Here is a 10365-nt window from a genome sequence, read left to right as displayed (position 1 = left end):
AATTTATTTTTCTTCATTATCTTCCTCATATGTCATTATAATCGAATTTATCTTTCTTGAATTCTAAGAAAAAATCTTGGGTATTTCATAATCTTATATTATTTATTAACTACTCTGTCTTGAAGAAAGGAAAAAAAAGTATGCATTTGCAATTTATTTGTTAAAACCTATTTTGTTTTTACATATTAGTATAAAGAAATATTTCTATAAATAATATTACATAGATTGTTTTTTTTTATATGTCAATAACATTATCCTATGGGCGGAATGGTTGGGCGGTAGCTGGGAATACAAGCGTGACCCACATTCCCAGCCATTGTAAATAAATGATGGAAGATAGCAGCTTCTGCCAGCCAGAATGTCCGAAATATTGACCGTCTTTGGACACGATGTTTATTGAATTGAGATTTTATCTTATATTATTTTATCGTGAATTCTGTGCTTGACGATTTGTTAACAATTCTAATTATTAATATTAAAGCTATAACTACACTTCAGCATTAGAATGAAATATATATTTTCGAATTTTCTGAGGTGGTAAGGATTTTCCTCAGTGGGTAAGGTCTTGGACACGCGATCCACGGACTTTGATTCTACCCAGATAGTAGCATAAAATCTGTTATATGTCACGTCAGACTATATATTATTGACTAATGGGTTCGCAAAAATTCCGGAGGAACACTCAACACTTGATATGATATGACAATAATGAGTTTTGTGTTGAGCCTGGCGGTTGAACGAAATTCTGGCCAGTTCATAGCTAATTATCAGCTTCTCAATAGGCTGATAGGAGTGGGATAGCAGAGTATGTTAGCTGCTGTGTTATTAACTCTTTCGCCCGTATTTGAATCCGGCTGTAGCAGATAATTATTTATTCTGTAGCCGTGAGTCGTCCTGTGAAGTCCAGGAGTCCCCCAAGGGTACACTTAGCCTTTTAAAAAAGTGATATCCCAAATCAAGGGGAAAATTTGGTATAGTCTAGTCATGAACAAATAACTTCCTTGCACAACTGATATACTCAACCCCTCACTTTTTATGGATTGTAGCGGTACAGGCATTCTTTTTGTTTTAATAAGCTGATAAATTAACTGAAAGATTACCTTAAAAATAAATTACTTATTTATTTAAAAGCAAATAAGTTTTGCTTTATTTTTAACCAAAATGATTATAGATTTTTATAGGCTAAATTGTATAATAAAGTATTATAAGATTATATTATTATATCCTATGAAGTATTATAGGAGTATATAGGCTCATGCTTGTCTTACATATTTCGTGATGCCTATGAATTCTTTCACGGTGGCATACTATGAAAAGTTTTGATTTTGTATCAAATTGTATTTATTACGGTAAATAGTTTTTCATAGAGTTCTACTGATTGTCCTATTGTTAGTAAGTAACACCAGGCTACGGTACAATCAATAGAATACAAAAAATATTTTTTTTTTTTTTTAAATGTACCACAAACAAAGATACATTGTACAATACTGGTATAATTTAGATATTCCCCGGAGTAAAAGTTGGAGGATATTATCCAAATTAATTGAATGTTAATGGTATAGCTGGTTCATATAAATGGGGTGGACTGTAATTTAATAGATGTTATAATAAATGAAGAAATAGAGAAATAAACAATTCTTGAAATTATTTAAATGTCAAATAAATACATGTGGATAAGCCAAAGGGTACAATAGGGTTGTACAACTCTTCCCCACCCTCTACCTGAGTAGGGTGTAGCTTATACACTCATGGCGCATTGTGGATCTCAGCCAGGAAACTGATGTGGCTCTTGAGATGGTTTTTAATCTTCTGCTTTTTGTAAAGACCAAGATGGCTACCCAAGCCTACTACTTCTCATATCTGCCACTAGATGGCATCGTGAATTTCTATTCAAATGTGAAGGGGCGCACCTTTCTCAAACACAAAGCATAGCAGTGCTCTACATTTTTTTTTTTTAAATGAAAAATCAAATCGCTTTTTATATCCCTGAAAAGACTATATCACTCATTATTTATTCCAATGATATTTTATATCCTAATTTGTCTAAAACAATGATCGTGCTATGACGATCTTGTATTGGAAGTACATCCTGTCATGTCGTTATTATTATAAACTAAAGTTTTATTTAATCTAGCTAACATTATGTTAGGGAATTGTTCCTCGCTATGAACTAACCCGCTTTCATTAATATCTGTTTTAAGGATTGGGCAATCGTTAATTTTCGAAAGAGATATAATTTTTTTTTAATTAATACACGCTGTTGATTAGTATTCTATATTCAAATTCTATTTTTCAGTGAATCTTTTAACACTAGGGGGATTAGTCAAGCTTTAATAATATAAGAACAATACAATAACCAAATTTACTTCATTAAAAATTGTATTTCATTAGTTCTTTGTGTAAATAAATAAAAACTATGAAACTAACTTCTGGAATGATCAAGAATGATTATGATAGATTTATTTTAAGTCGGTATCAAAAAACAACGCAATAAATAAAATATAACACAAATAAATCTAATTTTGGCCAAAGTCAATTTTATACTTTAAAACTGAACTAATTTTGTTTTATATTTATAATTACTTTGCAAATACTACCACTAAATACCGAAAATCTCGTGGACCTCAAGTAGTAATGTTAACGTAAGTCGATAGAGTTAGTAAATTACGGTTTGATCCTCTTTAGAGATATTGAAAGGAAATTTCAAAAGAACAAAAAATAATTCATCATTGAAGTTTATAAATTAGTGTAGTTTTCACCCAAAAAAATTATTTTATACAATATTTTTTAGCGCAAATAAAAATTAGAAATTTGATTAATTACAAAAAAGATATTTGTTATAAAAAAGATATAATTATAAATATTTAAAATTATAGGAACATGCTTATTTGAGAATCAATACGTGTTTAAAACTTTATGGAGGAGAAAAATATAGATAGATAGTAACAACATACACAAAATATTATGCCGTTCTTGTGAAAAATCAAACATGGAACAGATACTTTATTTAATTATAAAATAGCACTTAAAATTCATGTTTGTCAAAAAAAAATAAGGGTTGACGTAAGAGCTACGTAAGTTCATTTTGAGACACAGATGAATTTATAAGAATTATTCTGGTAAATTCCTAGGTCCACACTTTGAGAATGTCTATATGAGAATTTATTAAAAGTGATTTCGAATTGCCAGATTTTATTTTTTTATTATTCCAAACATCTGTAAATGTCTTATACAATTTGTGCATGTCATTAAATACGATTTTTTACTTTGATAAAATATTCAGAAACACCCAAAAAAAGTCGATTAACTATTGAGTTTGATTGATTGTTGAAAATATTACTTATATCAAACTGAATTAAACACCTTAACATTTTATTAAAATTTTCAGATTTTTCAAAAATTATTGTTTGAGTTTGGGGCTTTTCCGAAATTCTCCACCCCTCCAAAAAAATAAATATCAACATTTAATGTGCCCAAAAATAGTGGGATACGTTTCATCGAAAGTGGTTATAAGTTATAAAATTATTTCTTGATAAATATTAAATGAAAGACATAGAGTATCCGATGGTTTCATACCGGTATTGCATCCTTACCCGTGCCCCGTCAACATATAATCCTGAATTGCTTTATCTCTATCCCTTATCTAAACCTCAGTTAAATGTCAGGATGTTAAACTGCTGATCTGCGATCATTAACTTTTAGAGGTTTTTACCTCATACAGTTTCCGTTTGTCTCTTTTTTTTTTTCAAAGACCTTCAATGGCGTTACCCTTCTTTCAAGGTAGAGGGTATGTTTTTATTTTGAAAATCAGATGGGAACTAACAAAAAAAACTAGTTTTCAAATTGAGAAATAAGAAGCATTATCTGCCTTTAACGTATTTCTTCCTCAGTTCTCCTTTTTTTTCTGTAATATGATTTTTATTTAATGTCTAAAAAATAAATAAATGTTAAAAAAAAAATTGTTTAAAATAATTGAAATGAAAAAGCTTTATACACACGTTTTTACCTTATTATAAATATTAAACGTTTCGTATTTATTTGTTTCCTCAGTTTTTTATTCTACCACACTACACAATTTTAGTTGAAAATTAAAACACAAACAGTGCTTAATTCATTTATTTTTATCTTGAACGTTTAGGGGATATTATTCCTTTCTTATGCTGAGCACAATTCCGTTTTAGTCTTTACGCTGAACCGTAAAATAAAATTATATAACATTTTTCATCTTCTATAAAAAAGATTTTAAATTGAATCAAACGGTTTTGTTCATTGACAGCATTTAAAAAAAATTAAAAATATTAATCTGAAATATGTGGCGTTACATATATGATGAAATTGCATTAAATGTGCAACTTATACAATAATTGCTTTCATAATTTATATTGTTTTAGAGATATAAAAAAAATTCTCTCTACATAATATTCTTATTATTAATTTTAGACTGGTGATTACTCTGGAACTTTTACCTTGCCGTGTTGCGTAGGAAGACATTTTGATTGAGGTGATATCGATTGGGCCATTCCCGTGTTATTATTTAGACGTGGCTGACTCAGCCCGAAGAAAATTCCCAGTTTATTACTATGCCCGTAAAAGAAAATTACCCTGTCATCATATTTTCGGTAGTGTATTTAAAAGAAAAAAAAATGTATGGTATTTTTCTATTTAATATATTATAGATAGATTTGGCAATATGATAGTTAACACTTAGGCAAGGTAAATAATTTATTTTTTTAATGTTATGAGGCAAATAAAGTTTTACAGAGAATCGTAACATTTATTGACGAGATAATTAGTACTTAATGTCCTAATAATCTGACTGATAAGTCTGAAACAGATCTCGCTTAGATGACGTGTCAAAATTATGCACGATACAGATTTTAATTTGCAATCGTATGTTCCGTTAAGTAGTTCCGTAGTACGGAGAGAGATGGAGTAGTATGGTTGTAGTGGCATAGGCTTACGTACCTGGAGACGTGACGTAGGCTCCTCAATGGAGGGACAACAGGTCGCAACTGCACGTCATTCAGCGGGGCTCGAGCCTGATCAATAAAACTCGACCCCCACCACTTCCAGTTCTCATAATACCCTCACGAAGCAGTCTGTAAGGCAGGCCTCCCTTAAACCGTTTCAGCGTCGCCTCTCCAATGGCTTATCCTTGGATCCACTAACAAGTATTTTCGAAATCGCCCCTTAAAAGCTCTTTCACCAATAACGTGACACAAACGTGATCCATTAATTGGGTGATTATAAACAGAACATTTTCCTCAAACAAGTCCCAATTAATAAAAAATAAGAATCTCAAGAAATAAATAACATTTTTTTTTATTTAATGTAATTTACAACTGTACAAAATAATACAATAGGTAAATATGTTCTATCTTTCATATACACTTGAAAATCTTGGGAAGGAACCACCCATCGGTGGTACTTCAAACATTAATTTAAATTAGAAGGTTCCGTAGTCATCTTCTTTTCAGACGCCTCGGAGGATTATTAGGGATTGTTAAGGATGAAAGATTAAGAATTAATGGGTTAGGATGGTTAAGGAGTTTGGAATGAAAAGACGCATGAAAACGAGTGGGATGTTAAGGTGTGAATGAGTTTATTTGTAATAAGGAGCATCAAGGATTTTGGATTGTAACGATTGGATGGTCTGATTATCGTAGTGTATACTAATTTTTTGTTGTGAATGGGAAGTTTAGAGCGTTTGTCAAGTAAGTGTTGTAGCAATCGGAATCTACGAGCAGTTTCAGGGATACTGTAGAGCAGGAGGGCAGAGGTTTACGACGGAGAGTAAAGGTGATCTGGTGGGATTTGTCAGGATTTAATTTTGATTCTCCAGTTTTTACATCATTCTTCAATTGATGTTATGTGTGCCTGTAATGTTTGTGATGCATTAGTTGGGTCATTGTTTACAGAAAGTTTACATGTGTCATCAGCGTATGTTGTTAGGAACTGTGTTAGGGTGGGTTGGGATGTCAGCTGTATAAACCGTATAAAGAATACCTAAGATACTACCTTGAGGAATACCGGCGGAATTAGAAAAGAGAGATAAGTAGGCTAGGTTATGATTTACTTTAAATAAATAATATAAATAAATTTAAAATGATCTTATGTAAAAGCACGATCAAACCAAACGATGCGATTTTCTAGGAAATAGTTAATTCGTTATAATAAAATCTGGCTAATAAATAAAATAAAATATCGAAATTATATAAATATTAATTTAGTGGATTTGTATTTCATAAAAAGTTATAAGAATAACTGTAAATGATGACACAACTGTAAAACGTAGTGAAATTGACCGGCTCGAAAATGGATAAAATTAATGCTTGTAAATCAGTATAATTTGACCTTGTAGAGAATTCCCCCATAGGCAAATATTTTAGTTCTATAACTAAACAAAAATTAATTTCTGGAAAATAGCTAATTTAAAGCTTCGAGCCATAAGGTCAGGACAGAAATAAAAAATATCACATATATGTATATGTTTATATTATATATATTTAGGCGAAAACATCATATCTCACATCAATAGTCTTAAGAAGTACATAGCTTAAGACATCAAACACAAGTTCAAAGATATAGGGGATAAAATAACAACTGCTTAGAAAGATTATATTCAAACATTTAAAGAACCAATAACCAGAAATCAGCAACAACAAAAGTGTACTTAGAGGCTATAAAAATAAATAGTCTTTTTTGTTTATAAATGATAAAAGTAAACAAAAAAGAAGAGGAAGGATTAATGTTCCTGTATTAAAAAATCCCAGTGAATCCACTGGTACTACACGAAAAATAATACAAAATTTAAAGCAATACTTTCCTGTTTCATTATCTTGGGGGAAAAAAAGCAGCATAAAAACACATAAAGAGACTGTACTACATAACTGAAATAATTATTATATTTCGACTAGAACAATAAATTGGCCTAATATGTTGAAATAAAAAACTAACTTAAACTTATGTTTGTATTTTTTATTTCTGTCGAAGGAATTTTTTTTATTTTTTTCTAAGAATTTTATTAAACATATAATAAAAAAAGATATATATTATGCCCTTATTCCAATGGTTAATAGACCAAACCGTATTGTGTTTTAATTTTTTAAACTTCACACGATTGGAAAACTTTAATTTATAAATTCATTTTATGAATGTATGTTTAAACAAATATACCGTATGTTTAACATTATTTTATCAATCTTTATTTTTATTTTATTAATGTAATAACTTATAACATTAAATATAACACTTACCATTACTATTATTATTATATTGAACATTATTAATCACTCACTAGTTTTCATCTAAAAGCATTCACACAAAATATGAAAAATTCTGGTAAATTTTTCGACTATAGTATATATGTTATTATATGACATATCCTGTGTAAATGCTTAGTGTACTTTTAAGTCTCATTACAAATCAACTGATTTGTTCGGTGGGTAAAGAATTTAATTAAATATTTTCTGTATTTCAGTGTACTGCAACCTAAAATAAATAAAGAAGTTGAAACATATAATTCAAATGAATAATTATTTCACTCTAATATATATTTGATAACATTTTCTTGGTTCAAATGTAATTTTCTCTTCGAAAGAATTTTTTATTACAGATTTTTAATTGAATTTCTATTATTAGTAGTGTCATATTTTAAAAGTCGTTTTTATTGTATATTTTTTTTATATTACTTCTTGTGTGAGACGCTATAATATATTAATAGTTCTGCAGACAGGGAATCAATAAAATTATACTTAAAAGCTAATGACATGAGTTCATTTAAATATGGTAGCTGTAGAATTAGAATAAAATTATATTTTAGCATCATACATGTTACAAATCGAATTTAATGTTAAATCTAAGTAGAAAAATTTATTATATAGATATTTAGAATTAATTTAAATATTGTTTCAATTATTATAATTTAAAGGGTTCCAGACTGAATGTGATGTCTATGGCTGACGTACATGTGCAAGGTCATGACGCGAGTTCTATTTTTATCAGTACATAAAACTTCAAAGGTTAAATTGTCAATTAAAGGATAGAGTAGGTTAAAATATACTATTGTCACATAAAATGTTACAAAGAAAATATATGTATTTTTAAAATTAAAATTGAGGATAGCTGTGGTTAATAGGCAGAAGAGGAAAAACATTTTTATCCTCAACAAACATATTTCATATTCTTTACTCAATTCTAAATAATTTTATTGTATAATTAAAACAAAATTTATTAAAAGTTATTTGTTGTGTGATTCGATTGAACAATTTAACATACTTAAAAACATTGTAGTAAACAATTATTATACTTTTGGCACCTAAACCCTTTAATTAAAGTCCAGAATAAGGAATTTTTTTCTTTATTATTTAACAAAAAAAGGAAAATTATAATATCCAAATTTTTATTATTATTAATTAATTTATAAATTTTCTTTTCACATCCATTCCACACATTGGAATATGAACGAAAAAAAAATGTGATATATAAATGAATTTATAGTATAAATATAATTCTCTTTAGAAATCTGATTTTTTTTTTATACAAGTGTAGGTGACTATTATATACTCTTAAATAATTTAAAAGCATCATCACTTAAGAATAAATCATTAAGTGTTAACATGAAAAAAATGATCGTTTGTCTTTAATAAATAGTCGTTCTTAATTTGTCTCCATTTTTCCCCTTTCAGTTGAAAACGACTTAATACCGCATAATTAACGTTTTAATAAGCACAATACCTATTACTATTGGCAAAAGTACGTATGTTAACAATAGTTTTTGCTTCTTAAGTATGAAAAAAAGAAATAAAACAACAATTTCATTCACTTCTATTATTAAACACCCTAACTGTAAAATTCCTACCATACCTTGCGACCAACAACTAATAATTATTATTAAAAATATTTAAATATTTAAAAAAAAAAAAAATCGGAACTGAAACATTTTTGTGTAAAGAATAATAAAGATAAAAAAAACTGTTTTTTTTTTTCTCAAAAAAACAACTCCCTTAGGTTAACTTATAATTTTTTTTCTGTTTGAATCATAACAAATATTCCTTTAAAAGGGTTTTTAATTTTAAAATCCTATTTTCTATGAATCTGAAATAAAATAAAATTTAAAACGACATTATGTAGGAAATTTTGTAAACTTTTATCAACACGGTCCCTAAAACAATAAATAATTGTAATATAACTATAGAGATTCAGCGTTAATTAATTACTAATAAATGATATAATAATTGTTGACATTCCACATTTTTCTTCCTTGAACATAATGCAAAATAATTGAAATATAATTAGTCATTTTGTACTAAATACTCCTTTATTATGCAATACCTATTGAGCTATATTTTCTCCAGATATAATTTCTGATATTGTAATTTTTTATTTCCATTAAAAAAATAATTACATCCAAAGACGTAAAAACCCAAAACAACGTAAATTTACCGGCGTCATCCAGCATTGGTCTTTACCATGGAACACTACCCATATTTTTGTAGGAAGAAACAGATTTATCTCCCCTCCTCCCCCTCCCCCCAAAAAAACAAAAAGAAAAGTTAAAATCCTTTTTTAGAATAATTATTTGAATTTAATGGATAACTTGTAACCAAACAAATAATTAATACAAATACATATATACCAATGATAAAACTAAATTATAAAAATTGAAAATGTTTATGAGGCATCCAAATATTGATCCCATTTTAACATAAGAATAATGCTTGAGACAACATACAAATATAATATAGCCTGTATACAGCATTATAACTTCTGGGTCGACAATTATGTTGTTTACTCCGTGCGAATCGGTTTAACTGAAAGTGCCCTTGAAATACAATAAAGAATTAGTCACTTTAATACTGTTGACGTTACGTCCTTTTTATTAGTGACTATTTAAGTCTTCGTTACGATGTTAAATTCATAAAATCTTATACTAAATGATAGAAATATGTAAAAACTTCCGTTTAATTATTTTTTTGATGTACTAGCGTCGTGCTGAAATTCACTGGTCATCTTTATTTAGCTATGTTGAATAAAAACATTAGTAGGTATCTACTACTCTTACAGGGAACATCTGTTGCGGAAAAATATCGAGTCAGCAATTACATTTGTTTGTTAAAACATCAACGCTATTAATTTCTTAAGTATTTTTACGTACATTTGTTTATAATTTTTTTTATTTATATATATCTTTTTTCGTTCCATTGATGATTATTTGTGACAGCAAACCTTCTGATTTCAAAAACTGAAATAATAATTCCACTGTTTTATTATCGGCCCTAAGGGTTTTTAAAATATTTGGACTTGATCCTAAGGTATTGAGGTGAGACATTCCTCGAAGATATCCTAATTGTCAAATAGTTGTTA

The 10365-nt window shown here is 28.4% G+C and overlaps 1 protein-coding gene across 2 annotated transcripts in view; it reads right to left on the bottom strand.

The window, feature by feature from the left end:
• LOC106692831 (transcriptional repressor scratch 2-like) overlaps positions 1 to 10365 on the bottom strand; it is a 253511-nt gene that overhangs the window by 192977 nt on the left and 50169 nt on the right. Inside the window, exon 1 of one of the 2 annotated variants that reach the window (XM_067049301.1) lies at positions 4966 to 5019. The exons of the other annotated variant lie outside the window; for it this stretch is intronic. The gene's annotated coding sequence lies outside the window, so the exon portion shown is untranslated. Of the gene's footprint in view, positions 1 to 4965; positions 5020 to 10365 lie in introns of those variants that run through there. 2 annotated transcript variants of the gene reach the window in all.

Source organism: Halyomorpha halys, unplaced genomic scaffold (genome assembly GCF_000696795.3).
Source record: "Halyomorpha halys isolate HHAL.00 unplaced genomic scaffold, Hhal_1.1 Scaffold6.1, whole genome shotgun sequence".
Taxonomy (NCBI): domain Eukaryota; kingdom Metazoa; phylum Arthropoda; class Insecta; order Hemiptera; family Pentatomidae; genus Halyomorpha; species Halyomorpha halys.
Note: the sequence above shows the minus strand (reverse complement) of the source record. Positions and strands in the feature narration are given on the sequence as shown.